At 43.6% G+C, this 17,783-nt stretch overlaps 1 protein-coding gene across 6 annotated transcripts in view; it reads right to left on the reverse strand.

The window, feature by feature from the left end:
• Nucleotides 1-17,783, reverse strand: part of LOC138262030 (histone deacetylase 9-like) — a 285,528-nt gene that overhangs the window by 62,774 nt on the left and 204,971 nt on the right. The window lies entirely within an intron of this gene.

Consider the following 17,783-nt stretch of genomic DNA (forward strand, 5'->3'; position numbering starts at 1 on the left):
TGAAGTGGACAACGTGTGTTTTAGGGAAAGAGTCTGAATCCGCGTGATGTGGGCTAAAGGTGTGTTCTATGGAAAGAGACTGACTGCACGTGAAATGTGAAACAGGGGTGCTTTATGGAAAGAGTCTGAATCCGTGTGACGTGGGCTAAAGGTGTGTTCTATGGAAAGAGACTGACTGCACGTGAAATGTGAAACAGGTGTGCTTTATGGAAAGAGTCTGAATCCATGTGACGAGGGCTAAAGGTGTGTTCTATGGAAAGAGTCTGAATTCACGTGAAGGTCACACCAGGTGTGTTCTATGGAGAGAGTCTGACTGCAGGTGAAATGTTCAACAGGTGTGTTCTATGGAAAGAGTCTGAATGCACGTGCAGTGCACAACAGTTGTGTTCCATGGAGAGAGTCTGAAAGCACGTGAAATGTTCAACAGGTGTGTTTTATGTAAAGAGTCTGAATCAATGTGACATGAGCTAAAGGCATATTCTATGGAAAGAGTATGAATGCATGTGAAGTGGGTAACAGGTGTGTTCTATGGAGAGAGTCCGAATGCACGTGAAATGTACAACAGGTGTGTTTTATGGAAATAGCCTGGAACCATGTTACCTGGGCTAAAGGTATATTCTATGGAAAGAGTATGAATGCATGTGATGTGGGTAACAGGTGTGTTCTATGGAAAGAGTCCGAATGCACGTGAAATGTGAAACAGGTGTGTTTATGGAAAGAGTCGGAAACCATGTTAAGTGGCTAAAGGTGTGTTCTAAGGAAAGAGTCTGAATGCACGTGAAGCGGGAAACAGGTGTGTTCTATATAAAGAGTCTTAAATCACGTGAAGAGAGCTACAGGTATGTTATATGGATCTCAGAAGCAGGCCCAGGATTTTAGAAAGTCATGCTAACTGCCTTAACTCCAGTGGCATACCCATGTATCCTCTTGGAAGGGTGTAATTTCATTGACATGGGAGATGTGATATACTATATTTTAGGATACGAAGGCCTCTTTAGCTTATTTTCCCGGTATATTTTCTCCATGATAAACACATTTTTAGTGGGATTGAAGGCAATCTCCCTAGATTATGCCCTGCTGCTATCTTTGGAAGCCTGAGGTATGAGAAGTAAACTGTGCACGTGTCTGTTTCTAAGTATATTGAAAAGCCCTGAGCAAAGCCACTCAGGTGTCTCTCACCTCTCGGGCTGATCCCTTAGGGAACTGCCCCCTGTATGAGAACAGCTAGCAGGGCGGAGAGGATATTACTTCTCAAGGCAAGGGGTTGCATTTTATGTAAGGGCCATCTTCTGAACTATGACCCCTGCAGACCTCTCAGCATTTTAATTTCTTCCTGCTTAGGATAAGAAAGTGCTCTGGTAAGAAGGTAAGAAAGAAAATGAAAGTTGGAACAAAATGTGCTGCACTGGAAGAAACACAGAGAAACTGCCTTTGGAAAACAATGAAACCCTGCAGGATTTGGGGGCACATATCCCTTTCTTATATGGTTGTCTAAAATGAAGATTGCCAGTAGAGGCAAGAGTGCAAGTATGAGAATGTACTTTTTGTCTGGGGCCTGCAATTTCAATATACTAACGTACATTATTTATTTATTTGTTTATTTATTTATTTTCTAATGTATGCACTGGGTAGGTAGCCCCAACGTGGTGGTACCTGTTGTTAGAGCTGGGGTGCGGTAAGCCACTAGTGGCCTTTCCCCACAGTGCGCAGGTTCCATGTGGAGCCCCCGCTGCTCACACATAACAGTGAGGTATGCACACTAGCCCGGGGGATGGTGTGTCAATGTTTCATGCATATATTTGGGCATTTATCTGTTACTCACTCTCAAACCAGCTCCCTGTCTGACAGCTTCTCTAGGTGATTGGGTCTGAAAATGGTTCACATACATAAATGTGGATTTCTTAATTCCATTTCTCATATATTGTGATGTTCTCGTCGGTAGCCCTTCAGTCCCAGTGAGTGATGTTGCTGATGCAATGACAAGTGTTGAGCAATGAGAGAGGATCTTGTGGTCATGTTCCCTGGCTTTGGCTGTGTTTTGCCTCTTGTTCCTAACCGTGTGTGTGTATGGCATGAATATAACTTTTCTTAATTAAACTCCAAGTATATATATTTTATTTCCTATTAAGTGTACAAGTCATAAAGTATTTAAACTGCCTTTGTGAGAAGACAAGAGCAGGTTCAAAAAGCATGAATGAAGCATAGCTGTTTGAGGAATACTATAATAAGTTTGTTGAAGTGGGATATAAAATTACAGGGAGAAACTAATCAAAGAGGCACCAGTGGGAGTTATTTGGCTGTTGGTCCGAGAAAAAACAAGCAATGGCAAAGTCAATCGATTTGGCCTTGGCAGGATTGGGCAATGGATATTTTTTTATCACAAGCATATGCTGCAAGAAGAAAAAGAAGAAAAAAAGGGAAAATATGATGCTACCTAAACATGACGACCATATGCTGGCAATTAAGATTTTAAATAAAAAATAACAGTTACCTAACATTTTTATACAATAGTATAGGGACTTTCGAAGACAAGAGTGTACTTCGAAGAGGTATAGAAACCCTTTTTGTTTTGATGCACAAGACATGAAAATATGATTTTTTTGGCACAAAGAAAAGGCACTATTGTCTTTGGATTACTGTAACCTGTGGCCTAGTACTTAAAACATGAAGCTGTCCGCACACTGTCTAGGAATTATGTGATTTAACTTAAAACCATTTTCACCCCCTTTTCCTCCTCCTCCTCTTCCCATGCCCTTCACCTCTCCAACTTCATCTCTTCCCTGGAACCTTAATGGGGGAAGAGCCTTCCTCCAGTAGAATAATATTAGCCCCCACATCCCTTGCAGTGCAGGGGCGCTGAGCTCCAGGAGCCCCCTCAGCACAGTACACTATGCACAGGCGGTTTGCCCCGAGCATAAGAGCTCCTGACTGGGTGTAGGAGACTCCATGTACTTTGCAGGGGGACCCACTCAAGTTTTTGTTACACCACTGCCTTCCTCATATCCTGTAGACTGCAACCACTAGGATTTGAGGAGTGACCGGAAGGTGGGAGGGATGTAAGTACTGGGACGAGGAAGGATAATCAAATTAATGAAGATCACTGGTAAGTAATCAGGACATTACCTTTTCAATACTTACTTGTCCAGATCCTTAAAACATGACCTTCTACCACAGCAGATATTAGTGACTCCTTATCAACAAAGACAAATTATTCCAATATAAGGCTGAAAATGGTAAATTATTAAAGTTTCAATACACTACTGGAATTACTTTAAAAAGTATTTTTCCAGGACAGGGCTTTAGGTCCAAATTCCAAAGTTTGTTGGTCACCTTCATTCAAACTATAGTGGAATACAAATATAGAAGACGCCAGCCATGTGGCAGCTTTACAAATGTCCTAAATGGAAGCTGCTGCAAACTCTTCCCTAGAGCGAGCTATCCTTCGGGTAGCTCAACCCTGAACGGGAGCTCAAAGAAAGTGTCTAAGAAAACAGACTGGATAAATTACTGTCTTGACATAGAGAATATAGAATACCGAGAAAAGAGGGACTAGAAACATTGACCTCCACGCTGTAGTGAGTGAACTAAATCATTTGGAGTCTGACAAAAGAGAAATAGCATTCATGCTGGCATACTCACAAGTAGAGAAAGTCAATTCCACCTCAAGACAGTCAAACAGGAAGATCAGGTAGCCATTTACCTACTGTGTTAACCCACATGCAGTTTCAAAGCTAGGAAAGGCCTCACGTTTCAATCCCCATCTTTAGCGGGCATTGGCACTACTTTCAGGAACTCACCTGATTGGTCAGGATCCAGCAGTGTTTCACAACTGTGCCCACTGTTCTCTTGACAGCTCCCACCCCGGGCACCACACAGAGGAGAGAAGGCGAATACCGTGGGAAGTCATGCATTCCTGTCTTCTGTTAAAGACAGACCCATATGTGCGCAACTGTAGTGGCTCACAACTGTGGGGCAGGCCAATGAACATGGCAATGCCGGTGAACATTGGTTTGCCCTCTAATTAGAAAACCCACATTCTAGATCATGGATACTCACAAACATTTTCCTAGGGGCTACAAACTATGGTCTGTGGTGAGCCCAAGGGCTGCATTGATCTTAGGAGGATGGGAGTGGGGCTTTGTAAATGGTTAAATTGAGCAGGAAATGTTATTTGCTTCTTTTCCCTTACTCCCGTTAGCTTGTAAATAAAAGCTTCCCCAGTTATTTAACATATTTCTGAATGTTAGTGTTCTCTGAAGTAAACAGCAGCCCAGTTCTGCAACTAACCCGAGGGCCGCATGTGAAGTTAAAATAGCTGCAGGCGGCCCCCAGGCCGTACTTTGAGTATCACTGTTCTAGATGCTCATCATGAGGCAAAGCCTTTCAAACAGCAAAAATATTAAAAGTTGGCCCCTATAAGAAACAGCCTAGCATTTTAGAAACATTCTATTCAGTACTTAATAATAAAGAGAAAAAAAGAAAAAAGAAAAACAGTAGATTCACAACTGAAGATTTCCATTCATTGAATCCACAAATCTAAATGGTGTGTTAGCAGGCCTCGGCTCGCCAGACCCACCATGACGGCGATATGCAAGAAACAAACGGACCAAACAGAAGGTGAGGAAGGCCCTTCACTCCTTTAAGGATCAAGGTAAGAGGTGGAACTGAGATCGGGCAGAGCACAGGAAGGGAGGTGACATATGATTTTAAACTATGTTACATGATGTCTGGCGGGTGGGAGAACAACCTTTTGTTGTAAGGACATGGACAAGAGAAGGACTGAAGAAGTATAAATTGCTTCTTCATTTCCTGTTCTTTGATAACACACAGCTAGGATAGTACTTTTAACGGATACTCACTTTTCTAGTAGCCAAGAGTGCATGGACTAAGGTTAACATGTTTATCTTTTTTTGATTCCACCACGTTGTGAAAGGCACCAAAACCAACCCGCCCTTAGTAGTCGTTGACTGGGTGCTAAAATCAACCCTGACAAATGTGTTCATACAAGATGTGTGTAGCTAATACAGTGGTGTTTAGGAGCCTGGGGGCAGGGTGGGGTTTGTAGGGCAAGTTTATAAGTGTGTACAAGAAAACTGTGTGTTCCATCAAGGCTGTTTGCAAGGCTGGATAGCTGAAGATCTTTTCATCCTTCCAGTCCTAAGAGCACCCACCAAGTCCCGAGCCTAGCAGGAGGTGCTCATCACCTCCCTTCTTATGGTTTTAGTTGATGGTGTGTTCCTTCCTAAGCATAAAGAAGACATATCTAGAAAAATGAGCCTCATACTGTATTCAGTGTGAGGCCGTTTGACACCATATATATTATGAAATTATTTTTGGCACCCCTTGCTTAAGAGGAAGCAAAGGAGGACGGAGGTCTGAAAGGCGGATATCTTTCAGTTATATATGCTGAATTAGTATGTGCCATAATTCTGCTCTATGGCTCACATTGTCAGTAAAGATAAATGTTCTGGAATATATATCATCATTCAAGCAGTGTGTTTTTGTACTTCAGGACAAAACCGGGCATTTGCACCTCAAAAGTGTAAAGTTTAATTTCCTTTTTTCTTAAAAAAAAAAAAAAAAGAACAAGGACTGTTATATTTGAATTTGGGAGGGAATCTTCAGTAAGCCGAATTTCCCTGCCACTCGTTTATCAAACCATTGGGAATGAATGGCTTGAAATGAGAGATACTCTTCCAGTATAAAATACTACACTTAGAAAAACTTTAAAGCGTTTCACACTTCTGACTTGTGCTGTGCATTGGAACACACATACAAAGTTCGAAAAGTTCAGACAAATAAAATTATTTATTCCTGTCAGTCATTCTCAAAAAGATTCTATTTTGGCACTCAACTTCGTCTACTTTTATTAGTAGATAGGGCTTGCTGTCAAAGCCCATGGGTGGATGCAAGTAATGCGCTATTTTGTCTTACTTTCAGGCAACTTTCCAGAGCAAAGCTTGTTTTGTGCTTGAAAGTGCATTTAAAATAAACATTTTTTGCTGGTTTACGTAACTTTTATGTCACAAACAAAGTGCAAAATGTTAGTAGATCTGCCCCTAGGAGTCATGAAGGATGCTCAGAATTGTAGAGCTTGGCTATTATGGACAATTGCCTGCAGTTAGAGAAGGGGCGAATAAGAGAAAGAAGCAACGAGTGAGCAAGTAAATGGGCGAGGCAAGGAATGAATAAACAAAGCAATGAGTGAGCAAGAAATGAGTGAGGCAAGGAATTAGTCGAAGTGCCAATGAGTGAATGAAATAATGAGTAAGCAAGGGATTTAGTAGGTGATGAAAGTGTGCGAGGGAATCAGTGTGTGAGGATCAAAGGGAGTAAAGCAATGAGTGAATGAATGAACAAGCACAAAAATGGATGATGGGGAATAAGTGATCGAGGGAATCATTCAGTGAGGGACGAAGTAAGCACAGCAATGAATGAGCTAAGAAATCAGGCAGATACCTGAGAGGATCAATGGACCAACAATGTAATAAGTGAGCAAAAGAACGAGTGAGTGAGGAGTGAGTGGGACAGTAATGACTGAGTCAGGGAATATTTGAGTCAGCAATGACTGAAAGAATGAACGAAAGACCGCAAGAATAAGAGGGGGAAATTAAATGAGCTAGTTTTGTGAACGTTTAAAACCCGAAAATCCTTGAAGCACCGACTGCTAGCACAGAAAGTGCCTGGGGGGGCTAGAGAACTAGGGGACCCCCATAGCTGGAGATCTGACTCAGTGAGGATGAGCACATTCTAAAGGCCGAGTCTCTGAAGTGTGAACCGATAATCCAATTACCCGAATTCCTTGATGTGCGTTTTCACATTCTTCCAGGTCTTTTCCCGACGCAAACCTGGGCCTGTAGGGTGAATGTCGGTTTCTTCCCCAAAACGAAGAGGGAGAAATCACTGGCATTGTGCGTTTCCAACTGTGTATTGGCAACAACCACAAACTAGGCGCTACAATCAGAGTACACGTCATGACGGGGCCTAACACGTCTTATGCAGAAAACAAATTACTCAGCTTTTAGGAGTGGAAATCTGTACGGAGGGGTCGCGCTTTACCACCAGCGGAGCGAGGATGCCATGGGCCCTGGGACCAGCAATTAAGATGGGCCCTTTAACCGCTCTCAGGATAGTAAACTACAGCATTGTCAGGGTCCATTGGATCCTTCTGGACTTTAGGGCCCGGGGCCACTGCACCTGCTGCACCGAGGGCGGCTACGCCCGTGCTTAACGTGGCAACAACCCGTTTGCTATCTGTCTAGCACAACGATGGTGCTGCCAACATGTGGCGCTTCGTGTAGTTTCTTGAATTACACTTTCTGTTTTAGCTCTTCCTTCCCCAACAGAACTGTTAAACAATAGGAGCCCCACAGGTCTTATTAGAATTAGCGCGTTTGCAGGATACCTCCCCCAAGGGGGTAACATCACTGAAAAAGAATACCTTGTGTAGCAGCCCCACAACAGTGTCTGCTTTCTTCCCAAACAAAAAGCATATGGGGGCGCAGCGGAGGACCACCCCCGCGACGGAGACTGCACACTTGGGCTTTGTCTAAAGTAAATAGAAGCGCTTGTCAGGCGCGCCCTGGCTAGCTACTCGTTTTCTGGGGGATAAACCTGGGATATCAATTAACTTACCAAAATACTGTAACTCTGTCCAGTACCAAGCTGTCAGTGGACAGAGGTGCAGAAGGAAAACACAGGGTGTTATTGAAAAACATAACCTCTGCCGCGCGGCTTGTTTGGGGATGAGACCTGTGCACCGAGACACTGATAGAAAGGCCTGCGCCGGGTGCGCGCGGGAGGGGATAATGAGGGCTGTCAGGGGCTCGCGCGAGCAGGGCGGTACTGCACAGAGGTAGGGCAGGGTGGTACCACAGGATGTAACGCGGACTTCCTGCTTTAAACGCTTGACGTTTGAACAGCAGCTGCTCTACTGTTGCTTTATCAATGATACTTCAAGTTATTTGTACGCCGCTTTACAATGCTACAATGTTGTAACCAGTGCTTGAAATGGAAAAATTAAAGTGCAGGTACTCTGTAAAATGAGAGCACCCCTGTCCCCCCGAAAGACATGAGGTGTGATCCTCCTGCCAACCGTAGCATAAACGCCAGCCATAGATGTTTTTCTTGAAGGATGCAGACTTCTTCCTGTACCACTGCTTGAAGAAGGTGTCTTCCAGGAACTGGCAGTAGGACTGGGAGTTGAGCTTGACTCCATCCTCAACCCGAAAAGGCCCCACAAGCTCATCTTTGATGATACCAGCCCAAACCAGTACTCCACCTCCACCTTGCTGGCGTCTGAGTCGGACTGGAGCTCTCTGCCCTTTACCAGTCCAGCCACGGGCCCATCCATCTGGCCCATCAAGACTCACTCTCATTTCATCAGTCCATAAAACCTTAGAAAAATCAGTCTTGAGATATTTCTTGGCCCAGTCTTGACGTTTCAGCTTGTGTGTCATGTTCAGTGGTGGTCGTCTTTCAGCCTTTCTTACCTTGGCCATGTCTCTGAGTATTGCACACCTTGTGCTTTTGGGCACTCCAGTGATGTTGCAGCTCTGAAATATGGCCAAACTGGTGGCAAGTGGCATCGTGGCAGCTGCACGCTTGACTTTTCTCAGTTCATGGGCAGTTATTTTGCGCCTTGGTTTTTCCACACGCTTCTTGCGACCCTGTTGACTATTTTGAATGAAACGCTTGATTGTTCGATGATCACGCTTCAGAAGCTTTGCAATTTTAAGAGTGCTGCATCCCTCTGCAAGATATCTCACTATTTTTGACTTTTCTGAGCCTGTCAAGTCCTTCTTTTGACCCATTTTGCCAAAGGAAAGGAAGTTGCCTAATAATTATGCACACCTGATATAGGGTGTTGATGTCATTAGACCACACCCCTTCTCATTACAGAGATGCACATCATCTAATATGCTTAATTGGTAGTAGGCTTTCGAGCCTATACAGCTTGGAGTAAGACAACATGCATAAAGAGGATGATGTGGTCAAAATACTCATTTGCCTAATAATTCTGCACTTCCTGTATTTTAAAGCAGTTTGGAACAGAGAGCATCACGAGGTGCTTGGAGGAGAGGGGAGCAGGGCCTGTCTAGACGAGGGCATCAGGAACTGACTGGAGAGAGGGAATCTGGTACTGCCAGGCTGAAAGGAGTAAGGACACGTGGGGAGTATATACTTCCGGACTGATGTCAAGAAGGCATGCTGCCTGCTGTCATTCTGAACCCAATGCTCCCCCAAGCATTCAGATGTAGTCTCTTTCTCACCACTGAACTACATGAATGACAAACCACCCTACAACACAGAGCATTGTCAAGGCTTAAAAAACATTTAGTGAGCAAATGTGGGCGTTTTTGAAGTGTAAAAAGCAGTGTACTTGACAACATTTCTATTGACAAAACGTGCAGGTGGAGGTGTGAGTCTGTAATACTGGGTTGGGAATCATAACCAAAATATTTAGGGCATAAATAGTGACAGATAAGTAAGTATGTGTAGACTTTCTCTACCAAACTCCTCATATACAGTATACTGTGGTGCTACGTATAACTCCAATGTGTGTAGTTACAAACAGTTACACTATGTTTCTTTTTTTGCACTTACCTTCCAATATTTTGGTCTTCAATACTTTGGCTACGATATTGAAATACCACAATATTCTCTACTTTGTATTTCAGTATACAACCCTGGAGGAACCTTAAGGCCAGAGATGGGGGAGGTAATATAGAAGCAAACTGTCAAAACCCTTGAGCCTGTATCTGTGTGTCTGTATAAACCTTTCTTGGAGCCACAGCAGAAAAGTTTTTTTAAATATAGGGTGGCAAGGAAGGCACCCCTTACTTAAGTGCCATAACCCAAAGCACTTCGTAGGAGTCCACTGCAACTGGCACCACAAACAGCCTTGCTACTGCTGCCGAATATAACACCAACATTACCTATGTGCTAGGTTTTTCATTTTTAAGTTTACACTTCACTGATATATTCAGCAAAAAATAGAAACAGAGCACCGCCATGTGGTGTAATGTCATAACTACTTGCAGGTGATTAGAAATAAGTTCCAGTGCCGAGCATCGGAAAACACCGACACAAATTCAGCACTGAAGGGAGGATTGAGCTGTGAAAGCCTATGGTTTAACTAGAGATGTGCAAAGTTTTAGAAGTTTTTTTTTTTTTTTTTTTTTTTAGTGTGGGATTACCGTGATGTTCAAAGTTGCACACAGGCTAGCTTTAGCGAACATTTCAAAGGTTGTAAGGAAAAACCATGGAAATCTGCTGCAGTCGTATATTCCTAGTGTATGCTGTTAAATCTCCTGTGATCCTACCACTTATACTTAGCACCTGCAACATGTAACTAGCATTAACTCAGACTAGTGATACATTGGAAGATAAAAAGGGATAGCATGTGAACTGCTACATATTTGTCTGTCCCACAAATGCATCATTTGTCATAGCAACCACATATTTCCAATGGAAAATATATAAATGTGTTGCCATGAACTAAAGGCCTATACGCCCACTCACAGACAGGAACAAATACTAAGGGCACATGTTGCAACAGTTATTATGAAACATTTGCAGGATGAATCACACAGGAAAAAAGGAAAATGGCAAAGCAAATGACATTTCAGATGGGTTTGACACTTTGTGCCGCTATTCTCAGAAATGCTGGTACACAGAGTGAAATCTTATAATTACAGATAAATATCAACTGATTCATGCATGTTAATCGTTAAGCGCCAATGGCTCAATGGACACAGCCGTGAAAACACGTAAGATCAGCTTTGGAGACACGTGGCTACAAAATGCTCTGGACTAGCTTTAAATGTTAAATATTTTGTTTATTTGCACCAATATGATAGTAAACTGTTTACAGTGTTTCAGCTCACAAATGGTTCGCAAACTAGAATTTCAACTTAAAACGAATCAGATAGGCAGAGAAAAAGCGAATTTTCCTTCAACCCATTTTGGAATTTGCAGACGTTTAATGGATATGCTGAACCGTGTGATCTGACTGGATGCCTAAACTGAAAATGTTTATTGTGGCAACAACTTTTTTAATGTGAGGATCTGCGAACGCCACATTTGATGAAAAAATGGAAGCCTTCAGTGGGCATGAGGACCCCATCCCCACTCCCAGTGAAAATTATGGAGTTAGGGATTTACAAATAGAGGTCCACAATCCAATATGTACACTTGATGGTCATCTTTGATAGACCACTACTCAATCCAAGATGGTGGTGCCATCTTAAATAAGTAATAATCACCAGCCGACAGAAAGGAGAGATCATCGCATACTTGATGAGCCAGTGATAATGATTATTTCAAGAGGGCAGCAGAGTGTGCCATCGTAGAAAGTGAAAAAGGTATTTAAAGATGGTTGATGCAGTTTGCAAACCATTAATTAAATCATTGAACTTCAATTATAAAAGATCTCCATCAGTGCAATAATGGCCCAATCATTGGTGTACAGAATATGAGCGAAAGCCACCAAAGCTGTTGACTTTGGATGGCGGGCTGCGAACAACCAGAATTTCCTGCTCATGGCCTCTGAGCCCAGCGGTTTTTCGGGGTTCAACAATTGGTTGCATGGGGAGCAAAAGACCATGCTCTGCACAGAGAACCGATTATGCACTGCTTCAGCTGAGTGTAATGGGTTCTGGAAACATGGGATTAGGTTGTGGAAGAAGAACACGCTATGGCCAGAGGCCGCGCAGCAGGGTCTGGGGATAGAGTGCAGGACATGGGCAAAGATCAACCACTCTGCACACAGCCAGACTTATGTGGCTGTAGGCAGCACACAGCGAGCTCCAACGTTAGCCAATGACAAACGTTTAGCATGAAAAATCTCAATAAATATCAATGAAAAAACTTTGATAAAGAGGAGCTGTGGGTGCTGTGTAAGGTTCTGGTGGCATGAGTAAGGACAGATTGTGAATAAAGACCAAATGGCCTGCCCAGAGCCTGTTTGCACAGAATGTGACCAAATGGCATGCCCAGCCCATGGAGCCTGTTAAAGGTAGAGGAAGGCTGTGCCCAGCAGGCTGTAAATACATGCAAAGAGTACATGGAAATTCTCATTGGGATCTGGGTGCAGGCGAAGTGTCGACATTTATGTCCAGTAGGCTTTACATGCTGGAGGAGAGGGCAAAAGGCATGGTAGAAAAGCCATGCTATATCACCACACCCCACAGAGAGCATCCCGCAACCATGCCCAAAGAGCTCTGGGCACATGAGGACTGGGTACAGGGCATTATGACAAGAGACATATTAAAAGTTTTCTTTTCAAATATGCAAGTCTGTGTGACAAATTTGTGAAAGTTTCGAATTTTCAATTGGCATCTAGCTGTAATAGGTGCACTGATGATATTGCACTAATAACGCTAGAGCAATTTCGCTTGGAAGTGTTTTTAAACATAATTTAGTCATATAATGTGTTTTAGTAAGGCAAGATTTTATTAGAAATGGATGCTGTTTTCTGTTTTTTCGTTAATCCTGCTCATACCCCCTCTCAATCAGAGACCCACTGCACATTTTCTCTCCTCACAGTTTCCGCGGACCTGGCAGTGTGATGTCAATCGTCCCACTGGTTAGAAATCATTTATTGTGAATGAAAAAGCCTTTGTGTTTCCTATGTATCATTCTGAAGGACTTCCACAGGAGATTCCAATGTAGAAGACATTATCATGTAAAGGCGTTTGTCCAGAAAATGTTTCATGTTATATTTCCACAACTCCAGTCTGCTGTTGCTGAGGGAGCAAGGGGAGAATGTACCTTACCTCAAGAAACAGGTTCATGCTAATAATTAGTGCTTGTGACACTGTTTATTCTAACTTGCCCAGTAATCATGCCATGCTGAATCTGAAGGTTTTCACATTTTTTATGCAGAAAATGTGTATAAAAAAACCCTGGTTTTAGAAATCGGGGGCGAATGTTAATTTTTACTCCTTAAACTGTCTGAGTTTATTGGGACTTTCCTTACAAAGCATGTTGTCAGAAACCTTTATGAGTATGACACTTTAACCTCAGTAATAACTGATTATTAGGACAATCTATTTCTGATGCTGATTTTCTATTTCTGTAACTGAGTCTTAAATACATTTATTATAATATTTTCTGTAATACCTGAAGAGACTTCCTGTAATAACCTAGCACTGAATTACTGAGTGTTTCCAGTCACTATTTGATTATATGTGTTATACTCTGCTAATTGGATGTGTCAGGGAAAGAGGGTGGTTTTTCTAGCCGCTAGATTTACTGGAGTGAATGTGCCGAGCTGCCAAAGTAAAACTTGGGGTGTTTGAAAATATTAGGGTTCACTTGATTATAGGGGCTTAGAACCCACATCAAGCCCATCGATCCCGGTAAACATAGCAGAAGGTTGGGCCTAGTAGGCTGCAGGAGGACTGGTACTGAGCACTTCACAGAGTGCATAGACATTTTCATTAGGATCTGGGCAGAGGTGAAGTGTGAACATATATGTCCAAAAGGCTTTTCATGCTGGGTTAATGGCAGATGGCATGGTAGAAAATCCAAGGTATATGACCACAGCCCACAGCCTGCAACCATGCACAAATAGCTCTGGGCGCCTGGAGATTGGCTACCGGGCATAATGACAGGAGACACTATAGGGGTCATTCTGACCCTGGCGGTCATTGACCGCCAGGGGCAACGACCGCGGGAGCACCGCGAACAGGCTGGCGGTGCTCCCAAAGGCATTCTGACCGCGGCAGTATGGCCGCGGTCAGAAAGGGAAAACCGGCGGTGTCCCGCCGGTTTTCCGCTGCCCTGAGGAATCCTCCATGGCGGCGCCGCTTGCTGTGCCGCCATGGGGATTCCGACCCCCTCACCGCCATCCTGTTCCTGGCGGTTTTGACCGCCAGGAACAGGATGGAGGTGAGGGGTGTCGTGGGGCCCCTGGGGGCCCCTGCAGTGCCCATGCCAATGACATGGGCACTGCAGGGGCCCCCGTAAGAGGGCCCCAAAAAGATTTTCAGTGTCTGCCATGCAGACACTGAAAATCGCGACGGGTGCTACTGCACCCGTCGCACCCTTCCCACTCCGCCGGCTCCATTCGGAGCCGGCTTCCTCGTGGGAAGGGGTTTCCCGCTGGGCTGGCGGGCGGCCTTCTGGCGGTCGCCCGCCAGCCCAGCGAGAAACACAGAATAACCGCGGCGGTCTTCTGACCGCGTAGCGGTATTCTGTTGGGGGAACTTTGGCGGGCGGCCTCCGCCGCCCGTCAAGGTTGGAATGACCCCCTATGTGTCCACAGATTGTTAGGGATGAAAGAAGCTTGCTGGGAATGGAAGAAAAATCAGTCCAGTAGGCTTTGAGGACAGGTGTTAGTAGGCAGAATGAGTCGCGTAGGTAGCACTCTGTGTCTTGAGGAAATGGGTAGTATGCAGAAAGTGTGCATGAAGTCCATGTCATATGCCGTCTCGGCATGACACCGTTCCTTTGTTGCACTGGACTTTGCCTAGCAACCCTGAAAACTCAGAGTCAGAGGGCACTATTTGTTAGATATGCCTTCTCTCAGCACGGCAAATAGTTGAATTTAAAAGAAAAGTAATCTTTGGGTTGATTTTTATTTGAACTTATCAGAATGTCTAAAAAACACAGCTCTTACACTAGTACAGATACACTACACAAGGGACAAGGCTTCACTGCTGTTGTCTGCTTTTCTGGGTTGGGACCAAACAAGCAGCTCTTAAAGAATTCCTGCTACTTAGATCTGGAGAAGAAGCTGTACTAATTAATGAAAGGATATTAGTTAGCCTTCAGTTCAAAAGCACACAGTCCATTGAACTGAAGTCTACATATGAGGGTGGGGGCTCCACCAGCTAAGGTGCCAGATTGGAAGTAGAACCCTGTACCCCATCTGTCCATAATCAACAAAGAGTTATCTGAGTAACTAGGGACGGTGAGCGTGGTGAGATTGCAACATCCATGACCCACTCATTTCCATCCCTGACACTAAGCAGCCCATTTCACCCCATGCTCATTGCCAGAAGAACCAACATCACTGGGATACTAAGTACTGGTGACAGCAGTTCACCTAGATTATGGAACTACTTGGATAAACTCTGTAGCTTTTACCATAGTGGCAGCCCTCCTTCCCTTAGATTTACTACCTATATAAGAAAAGGTGGCACCATAATAAGAACTCTAAAGATACAAAAATGAATTAAATGTTAGCGGTTCATGGTCAACACATTCTAAATTGATTGGAACTATCCAGGGTGTCGGAGAGAAACAAGTTGTCTTTGCACCACAACTTCACCTGGACCTAGAGTGCCATCTCTATTAAACTGCACCCCTGATCCTTAACAGTCACGTATCACTTATTGTGGCACAGCATTCAGAGACGTGGTAGAATATAGCTCTTCCAGATTAACTCTGAATGTTGTGCCTGATAACCCATATACATGAAATAGGTCTCGATGTGGGCCACTGCTCTGCATGGCAGTCTTTTGACTCCTACAGGCAATGTGTATACAGTGCTAGAACACAAATGTGTAATTCACAGCATTGTGTGGTGAGTTTTGATCCCTGTTCTGCACTGTCAGGCATGTAACTATTATTGTTTTTTGACAATAATACAGTGCACAGTTGTGGAGCAGATGCAGTGGCATCGAAGCCCAGTGAAGTAAGTAGCCCACTGCATTAAGTTATGCTTGTCATTAATTGCCTAACCATTGGTAGGGGCCCATGTGCCCTGCTGGAATTAGAGTCCATGGCATTCATTTGATGACACCAGGGCCATCTGAAGGATGTTGGGGGTCCCTCTACAGAACAAATCTGAATTTCATTACCCAATGTCTGCTAATTCCAGCCTACATGATGCCAAACAAGCCGAAAATTATTGCTAACGTTTAGCAGGGTCACACAAAAAACAGCTGCAGCTGAAATATGTTTTGTCTGGGAACCCAAAAGTCCTCAAGATGACACAGGATAGAAAGACAGAGTCCATAGTAGCAGTAGGCAAAGAGGGACAGCGGTTTAGATAGAGAAATAGAATAGACAGTGATATAAGGGTCACTTTCCCTGGCGGGGGTCTTGGAAGTTGGGGGCCTGGGCAATTGCCCAATTTGCCCATCCCTTTAAATGTCTCTGTGCAGCAACTCTCTTTTTTATTGCAGTTCACATCTTTGAGTGGAGTAAACTAGCAAACGGGTATTGACAACTGCATCTTTAAAAGTTAGGGATCCTAGGCAACTGCAATTTAAAGACACAAGAACTAAAAATAAACTCACTATTAATGTGGGAAAACATAAACTACCCTAGAAATGTAAGCCTCATGGGCCAACACAAAAGCCTAGCAACAGAACAGTCAGTAGCTGCAGCAGAACTCCACTGGAAATCTGTGAGAAAGGGAACAGATCAAAAGCGCAAATTTATTGAAAAAAAAAAGCTTCAGAGATCTTAAGAATACCTTATTTACATGCCAGGTTATGTCATAATGGCGGCATGACACGCATTAGAGTTCTTTCCAAGCGGTTGTCTGTTTTTAGAAAGAGCTGGCAGGCCCTAAGAGGGAATGAAGAAATGAGGCGGGCAGCAATGGTCTGTGTCTGTTTAAGGAAAACCATAGGATTGTTGACCCTCCTTAGTGAGTGGAAATATTTATTAATCAGTTTTATTAATCTCTGCTGTTTTCCATCTCCTGTTTCTTCATGTTAGCCATTGTTTCCATTCGTGTGCATGCATGCTGACCTGGAGTGCGCATAAGATGCTAAGGTGGTAGGGCTGTGGAGGGGGTGGGGGGGAGGTTTTCGCGGAAATACATCTGTGAATCTGACATACAAACCATACAATCCTGGTCTGTTACATCACAGTGCAGAAGCAGATATGCTAATTAGAACATTATTATTGATGTTTATGTGTTTTGAATAATGAAAAGTTTGTAGAAAAATTAATCGTAGAGAAAATAATGTGCACGTTTGAAAATGTGCCCTCGGGGCATGTCAGCCATTTATACGAGATTGTACTAATATAACTGAAGCTGTGTGAAATAATGAAAAAAGTATAAGAATAATGTAGTAATATGTCAAATCGAAATGTAAAACCTATGTTTTGCATTAAATTGTAGTGCTAACTTAGCCGACATAAAGGCCTAGTGTTCCTAGGCCTCACACACGAAGAACTGAAATACTAAACGCGCTGCAAGGCGCTAGAGGCATGACCTGTCCTTGAGCCACCCAATGTTAAAGTTGCTTAGCTAGAACTTTCTGCAATGTACCGGCGGACAGGAGATGATGAAAACAATTTGATACAATTATATGTAGAGTAGGCTAAATGTACTTTCCCAGGACTTGAACAATGGAGGCACTGACTGAAGAGGCACATGCAACTATTTCAATACCTGAAGAGCCGGATGATGAGGACATTGTATAGTGGACCAATCCGCGTCTTGTGAAAGGACTAATATTAAAATATGTAGATTTGGTAAACAAATACTATAGGTTAAAAACATATCTGCTGACTGACTGACCAATTGGGAATTAAGGGGGATGGACTGGGAGACCCTAATAAAAAGTCATGACAAAGGGCTAAAGCTTCAGATGCTGGAGAACTTAGGCAGATGCGAGGGGAGAATAGATGACGTCAGGAGACGCTGTTTGAGATTCTGTCGTTGGGCTCATACTCTTGAGAGCCTGATGCGTAGCTAATCGATTGATGACCTGAAGACGAAGACTGACTCTTTTGCTGATCCATTCTGTGGATAGGTAGCTATGAAAATGTGACTGACTAACTTGTGCCTTTTTTTCTAGGTACCAACTACG

The sequence above is a fragment of the Pleurodeles waltl genome, chromosome 10, assembly GCF_031143425.1.
Source record: "Pleurodeles waltl isolate 20211129_DDA chromosome 10, aPleWal1.hap1.20221129, whole genome shotgun sequence".
Taxonomy (NCBI): domain Eukaryota; kingdom Metazoa; phylum Chordata; class Amphibia; order Caudata; family Salamandridae; genus Pleurodeles; species Pleurodeles waltl.